Consider the following 8,896-nt stretch of genomic DNA (forward strand, 5'->3'; position numbering starts at 1 on the left):
AGGATATCACTATGTTAGGATATCATCAAGTTAGGATATCACTATGTTAGGATATCATCATGTTAGGATATCATCAAGTTAGGATATCACTATGTTAGGATATCACTATGTTAGGATATCACCATGTTAGGATATCACTATGTTAGGATATCACTATGTTAGGATATCACCATGTTAGGATATCACCATGTTAGGATATCATCAAGTTAGGATATCACCATGTTAGGATATCACCATGTTAGGATATCACTATGTTAGGATATCATCAAGTTAGGATATCACCATGTTAGGATATCACTATGTTAGGATATCATCAAGTTAGGATATCACTATGTTAGGATATCATCATGTTAGGATATCATCAAGTTAGGATATCACCATGTTAGGATATCACTATGTTAGGATATCATCAAGTTAGGATATCACCATGTTAGGATATCACTATGTTAGGATATCACTATGTTAGGATATCACCATGTTAGGATATCACCATGTTAGGATATCATCAAGTTAGGATATCACCATGTTAGGATATCACTATGTTAGGATATCACTATGTTAGGATATCACCATGTTAGGATATCACCATGTTAGGATATCATCAAGTTAGGATATCACCATGTTAGGATATCACTATGTTAGGATATCACTATGTTAGGATATCACTATGTTAGGATATCACCATGTTAGGATATCACCATGTTAGGATATCATCAAGTTAGGATATCACCATGTTAGGATATCACCATGTTAGGATATCACTATGTTAGGATATCATCAAGTTAGGATATCACCATGTTAGGATATCACTATGTTAGGATATCATCAAGTTAGGATATCACTATGTTAGGATATCATCATGTTAGGATATCATCAAGTTAGGATATCACCATGTTAGGATATCACTATGTTAGGATATCATCAAGTTAGGATATCACCATGTTAGGATATCACCATGTTAGGATATCACTATGTTAGGATATCACTATGTTAGGATATCACCATGTTAGGATATCATCAAGTTAGGATATCACCATGTTAGGATATCACTATGTTAGGATATCACTATGTTAGGATATCACCATGTTAGGATATCACCATGTTAGGATATCATCAAGTTAGGATATCACCATGTTAGGATATCACTATGTTAGGATATCACTATGTTAGGATATCACCATGTTAGGATATCACCATGTTAGGATATCATCAAGTTAGGATATCACCATGTTAGGATATCACTATGTTAGGATATCACTATGTTAGGATATCATCAAGTTAGGATATCACCATGTTAGGATATCACTATGTTAGGATAACATCAAGTTAGGATATCACCATGTTAGGATATCATCATGTTAGGATATCATCAAGTTAGGATATCACTATGTTAGGATATCACTATGTTAGGATATCATCAAGTTAGGATATCACCATGTTAGGATATCATTATGTTAGGATAACATCAAGTTAGGATATCACCATGTTAGGATATCATCAAGTTAGGATATCACCATGTTAGGATATCACTATGTTAGGATATCACCATGTTAGGATATCACTATGTTAGGATATCACCATGTTAGGATATCACTATGTTAGGATATCATCAAGTTAGGATATCACCATGTTAGGATATCACTATGTTAGGATATCACCATGTTAGGATATCACTATGTTAGGATATCATCAAGTTAGGATATCACCATGTTAGGATATCATTATGTTAGGATAACATCAAGTTAGGATATCACCATGTTAGGATATCATCAAGTTAGGATATCACCATGTTAGGATAACATCAAGTTAGGATATCATCAAGTTAGGATAACATTATGTTAGGATATCACCATGTTAAGATATCACCATGTCAGGATAACATCATGTTAGGATATCATTACGTTAGGATATCACCATGTTAGGATATCATCAAGTTAGGATATCACCATGTTAGGATAACATCATGTTAGGATATCATCAAGTTAGGATATCAACATGTTAGGATAACATTATGTTAGGATAACATCATGTTAGGATATCATTACGTTAGGATATCACCACGTTAGGATATCATTACGTTAGGATATCACCACGTTCGGATATCATTATATTAGGATATCACCATGTTAGGATAACATCATGTTAGGATATCATTACGTTAGGATATCACCATGTTAGGATATCATCAAGTTAGGATATCACCATGTTAGGATAACATCAAGTTAGGATATCATCAAGTTAGGATAACATTATGTTAGGATATCACCATGTTAAGATATCAACATGTCAGGATAACATCATGTTAGGATATCATTATGTTAGGATATCACCATGTTAGGATATCATCAAGTTAGGATATCACCATGTTAGGATAACATCATGTTAGGATATCATCAAGTTAGGATATCACCATGTTAGGATAACATCATGTTAGGATATCATTACGTTAGGATATCACCACGTTAGGATATCATTACGTTAGGATATCACCAGGTTAGGATATCATTATATTAGGATATCACCATGTTAGGATAACATCATGTTAGGATATCATTACGTTAGGATATCACCACGTTAGGATATCATTACGTTAGGATATCACCACGTTAGGATATCATCATGTTAGTTTTCTGTTCTGTAATAGAGGCTTGGAATGTCTGCGTTGCTGTAGTTACACAGGTCAGTAGGAGTGAGATTATTGGAGGGCTTCTAAACAGGGCAGTGTTAGCTCAGAGGTTAAGGTACATGACTTGCAAGTGGGCAGTTGCTGGTTCAAGCTCCACCAGTGCCAAGTTACCACTGTTGGGCCCCTTAGCAAGGCCATTAACCCTCAAATGTATTCAGTCATAAATTGCTTGGAATAAAAGTGTCAGATAAATGTAAATTAACAACCCATAAAGACTTTACCAAAGGGGGTCCACTCTGAATTTACCTATGATTACTTTCTAATCCCTGCCCAGTGTAGAACAGATTATAATGGTGAAATAATTACAAGAGACAACAAAACCATCGCATGTGTAAAAATGTATGAATATGTATCACAGAGAGGAAAACTGTATTATGAATAAAGCAAACAAACCAATAAAAGCAATTTATACTAAAATAAACTGAAACTTTAAGCATGCTAAGCCTATAAACACAATACAACCATTAATATATCTTGCTTTGGATCACATGAAACATTTTTCATATCTTGAGTGAAGATACGTTAATCTTTTTACTAGATCAAATGTTTCACAATGTCACAAATCATGAAGGATATTCTTGATTGTCTGATTATATTTCTTACACATAGACAGACAATAAAATAAGGTACAGGAGCACCTGTTTGTCCAACACAAAACACCAAAATATGAAGTTAAGAAGAATGTAAGTGTGTCCCACAAGAGGAGAGATTCTGCATGCTGCACTCTCTGAGACCCACACCACCATGTAAGATATCATGTTTGTGCGTTATTTCTTTCCATGATAATGTTAATGATGATGTTAATTTTTAGCAATAGAAATGAACATTAGCATCAGTAGGCAGGGGGATGACATATATGGATTGTTCTGATGGTCGTAAGCCCACTCAACCCACTTCCCACAGTTCAGTCATCTGATGTTTAGGACGTGGACCTAAACATGGTCCTAGAATGGAAGATGACAAAACCAGGTGGATGAGACATATATATATATATATATATATGCTGAAACTGACCTGGGAAACTGTCCTTCCACAGTCCATAAAACATGATAAGACAAAACATGCTACTCGCGTATGATGAAAGCAGGATAGCCTCTGCTTCCTGTGTGTTCATATCATTTCTGTAAATGTCCAGTCGTGTATATAATAAGGTACTGTATATAATAACTGTAACCTGACATTTACACAGCAGCCTGGTGATTATGTGGTACAGTGCATAACAGAAATATCTTAGCTGGGTTAGATGGGGAAACTGCTGCTGCTATAGCATATAGCCAAGAGAAAATGTATTAGCTTTATGTAAATGGTATTATACATACTGGACTTCACTAGCTGCCATTCACTGTTTGTCCATTCAAATATTCAAATACAGTCTACCACTGAATGATGGTGATTTAAATGAACATCCACACAGGTTAATAATGAACACAGTACACTTCATTATTTGCATGTTTGATTTTGATAAGACAAAGCTTTGCGTGATGTCCCCAGATTCAAAAACAAATAGTAGTCTAACTGGAATCTTATGTTAGAGTATTACTTGTTAATCCTTTGCTTATTGGAAACATAGCTTCGGTATATGCTGGCAGATATACTCTATGAAGGTATTTTAAATTAGCCGAACTAAATTCACTAAAATACGGCACTGTGTGGCTGGGTCTGAAATTGAGAAACCATGTTTTTTGGTTTTAGCATTATTCTTCACCACATCATCACCAGAGGGCAGTATCGTCAACATTTCTATAAGGGATATCAGAAAATTAGAATTACAAAAACACTCGAATTACTCAAACCACAATACATTATACTACATTATACTACCACGTTTCTTTTGTGAAAAAATGCTTGCAGGAAGCCAATTTTTAAAAAAAAAGTTAAACATATATTGTGACTTGCTCTAAAGACAAAAGGATTTCTGAATAAACATTAAGAAACATTTAAAAACAATTCCTGCCCTTAATCTATATAGTTTGATCATTAACCTGTTTCCTAGACAAAATAAATGTATTATAAATAAGATAAATAAGTAATTATTTTTATCTTTAGTTTAATTTGAAATTGTCAGTGAAAATTAGTTAATATAGTAAAAGCTTTGACTAGTTCTTCTCTCATTTAATTACTGCCATATGTTTATGTGATTTGTACATTGAAAATTATCAGGAGAAATACACTATGACTATGTTCTATTCTAATCGAATAATTGTATATCCAAGCAGAAGTTTTGTGATAAGATCAGCTTCATCGTGGACCTTGAATGTGAGGCCTTTGAGCCTTTTTATTTTGCCTTTTTTGTTAATAACCAAGTAACTTGTATTTTGGTTTATGATGAAAATTTTGTGCACTACAAACACAGTCTGGGTTCATAGATAAAACCAGCTTTGATACATTTGAAAGGATGTTTTCAGTGAATTAGAAACCTTCTGCCCTTTCATTTGTTTGATCTGCTGATCTTCATCGTTTATGAGAGCCAGAGAGTCCAAAGATATCTTGTACTGGCAATAGCTGAGCATGGAGAGAACAGGATTTATTCATCCTTAAATCAACCAGCACAATGAGAATTAAAAGAAGCCAAAGTTCCTGCTAAAATCACTACTCTCTCACTCCCTTTGCAGCTTCTGGTTTGGTTCAGAGATTGCTGGCTTGAGGATGGCACATGTGCATCTGTTTATCCATACAGTGTATATTTTATCATTAAACCAATACTCCACCCAGACATGCTAACAGTGCTAAAGATGATCATTAGCTAGTAGGGGTCTGTAGAATTTGGCCATATAGTGTATGTTGGCAAAAGTGCAAGTGTAAAAATAAATGTGTGTCAGAGTATCAAAGAGCCCCTTGAGTGGAGCAAATATAGCCAGAGAAGGTGTGTCTTTGTCAGCACAGTCCTGGGCTGAACACTCCTCTTCATCCTATTGACTGCTACCGTCAGAGAGTCAGTAGGACACCTGCCTCAAGGCCACTAGAACACCTAACCAATGGGGCTTCTAGCAGAGCAGAGAACAACGCCGTATCATTTTGAACAATCATGTCGGTTCTTTGCAGTGTAGTCAAATGTTTGGATGTGACAAAGCTCTATGTTACACAACAGAGACACTGCTTAATTTGAATATTATTTTTTAATTTAATATGACTATTTAATGTAGTAAAGAAGGCCACAGTGACTGTCAGACTGTGGGATTATTCATATCTCCTGAGCTGAAAACTCAGACATGATTCTGTTCCCTCAAACTGTGCATGCCACCCATATGCACCACATCAGTAATAGACCCCTCGGCTACAGATCAAACCCTCGGCTGTTACAAACAGCACCTGATAAAACCAAATACCTACAAAATTGAACTCCCTATCTCTTTCCCACAGGCAGGTACACTGGACCTCGTAGTAGGTAAATATTTAAGTAAATTTGAAATATTTTTAAATCCAAATATATATCGGATTTGAGTTTGGCTTTAAATACTGACAAAATGGTCTTGGGAATGTCAACTCATACTGTGTCAGCAGTTTACACCTTCTGCATGTTGTCATATTTACTGTGTATTTAGAATTATAGCAGAGTCATAGTTCTGTGAGTCAATGAGAATTGCACAGCCAAGGCCGAGAGGAACTCTGAGTGTGAGAAGGTCATTGTGCCTGTAGCTTCACAACTCTCACGCCACATTCACATCAGATATCAAACAGGTTGCATCATCTCAGTACCTGGAAGGACACGCTTAGCTGGGAAAGCTTCCCCTGACTGACAGCAGGTTTGGAACGACAACCAAGAATCCCAGAACATACTCTCGATGTGCTGCAGCATGAAGAAGATGGTTCAGCCTCTACTCTCATTTGCAAGTGTCAAGAGAAATCACCTGTTTGTTGAAGCACCGTTGTGTGCTTTCTGATGGTCATGTGATGTGGGGAAGTCCCAAGAGAGCAGTGAGCCTGCCCAATCAGTTGAAGACTGACGCAGGATGTGTGAGCCTGAGACTCTGGAGAAGGGCGGGCTCCACTGGGGGCAGACTGAACCTGAGTTTGAGGAGGTAAAGTGTGGACACACAGCCAGCACACACAGGTCACAGCTCCATTATGGGCAACCAATTTGTCCTCACTGGTAGGTAGGGTTGGCTATTAATAGCCATGTCTCCATGAAAGACACACGAACATGAGCAGCTCTGGCAAAACATGTACATTCACACATACACAGGAACCAGTTACATGTCCTTCTATAGTTATAATTACTTAGTCTATACAATAAGTCTGCCCAGCCTAAGTCAGTCATTTTAAAACCTATTCAGATTACAATAAAACATTGACGTGCTTGATCCTTGTCACGCCTCCAACCACAAGGACACAATGGAACTTTGAATTAGTATTTTTGATTTATTACTGTGTCAGCTAGCTCTGACCCACACAGAGAAGAATACATGCCTGTGTTACTCTGAATGACAGCCACTGTACCACTGTAATAGTCCTTGTTGAAGTCAGTGCTCTTTGTGGGTTTGATTGGCTACTGGTTCATTAACAATGAGTGAGAAACTCCCTTATATATATACAGCTCCGGAAAAAAATAAGAGACCACTCCAATTCTTTGTTAAATCAGCATCTCCACATGTACAGCAACCATTCCATTCAAGTGTTTGTTAAATTCCTTCACAGACAAACCTCATTCTACTTAATGAGATGCGGAATAGGTGATCACTTTAACAAAATCATATTCTAATGAGCAACAGTATAAAAACCACTGCTGCTGTCATCACTCTTCTTTTGTTATAGAACCAGCTGGATGGAAAAAGCAGTGCCAGGACTAATAAAGTAAGTGTAGTCAAACTACAGCTACAGGCCATGCCAAAATAGTTGAAAAGAAAGGTTCTTAATGAGAAAAAGAAGGGTTCCATTGTACTTTTACTGGCAGACGGATACAGTGAGCGTCAGGTTGCTTCTGTCTTGAAAATTTCAAAAACTACGGTTCATAAGAACAAGGTCAAGCAGCAAACACATGGGACAACAACAGCTACAGACTGGAAGAGGTCAAAAACGACTCTCTGCTGACCGTGATGATTATCACCTCATTCAAATGTCACCTAAAAACTATAAGATGATGTCAAGTGACCTACAAAAAGAATTGCATACAGAAGCTGGGGTGAATTGCACAGCAAAGACGGTTCAAAACAGGCTTCTGGAGGCAGGGCTGAAGTCATGCAAAACTAGAAAAAAGCCCTTCATCAATGAGAAGCAAAGAAGAGCCAGACTGAAGTTTGCAAAAGACCATAAGGATTTGACCGTAGAGGACTAGAGTAAGGTCATCTTCTCTGATGAGTGCAATTTTCAGCTTTGTCCAACACCTGGTCATGTAATGGTTAGATGGAGACCTGGAGAGGCCTACAAGCCAGAGTGTCTCGCACCCGCTGTGAAATTTGGTGCAAGATCGGTGATGATCTGGGGGTGTTTCAGCAAGGCTGGAATCGGGCAGATTTGTCTTTGTGAAGGACATAAGAATCATGCCACTTACAAAACTGTGCTGGAAGAAAACTTGCTTCCTTCTGCTCTGACAATGTTTCCCAACTCTAATGATTGGTTTTTTCAACAGGACAATGCTCCATGTTACACAGCCAGGTCAATCAAAGTGTGGATGCGGGACCACCAGATCAAGACTCTATCATGGCCAGCCCAATCTTCAAACCTGAACCCCATTGAAAACCTCTGGAATGTAATCAAGAGGAAGATGGAGCCATCAAACAAAGCCGAGCTCCTGGAATTTCTGTGCCAGGAGTGGCGTAAAGTTACCCAACAGCAATGTGAAAGACTGGTGGAAAGCATGCCAAGACGCATGAAAGCTGTGAAATCAGGGTTATTCCACCAACTATTGATTTCTTGACTCATCCCAAGTTGAAATATTAGCCCTGTTGTTTATAAATGAATATGAGCTTGTTTTCTTTGCATTATTTGTAGTCTGAAATTTCTGCAACTGTTTTATTTTGACCATTAGTCATTTTCATAAAAAAAAGATGCTCTAAAATGCAATATTTTTATCTGGAATTTGGAAATGTTGCCAGTAGTTTATAGAATAAAACAAAACTGCTCAGCCTGGTCAAACACATAGGCATCAATTGTAAAACTAGAGAAACTGATCATTGTGTAGTGGTCTCTTTTTTTCCAGAGCTATATATATATATATATATATATATATATATAAATAAAATATCGAATCCTTTTTTTTTTAAATTGTCATCA

Source organism: Electrophorus electricus, chromosome 24 (assembly GCF_013358815.1).
Source record: "Electrophorus electricus isolate fEleEle1 chromosome 24, fEleEle1.pri, whole genome shotgun sequence".
Lineage (NCBI taxonomy): Eukaryota > Metazoa > Chordata > Actinopteri > Gymnotiformes > Gymnotidae > Electrophorus > Electrophorus electricus.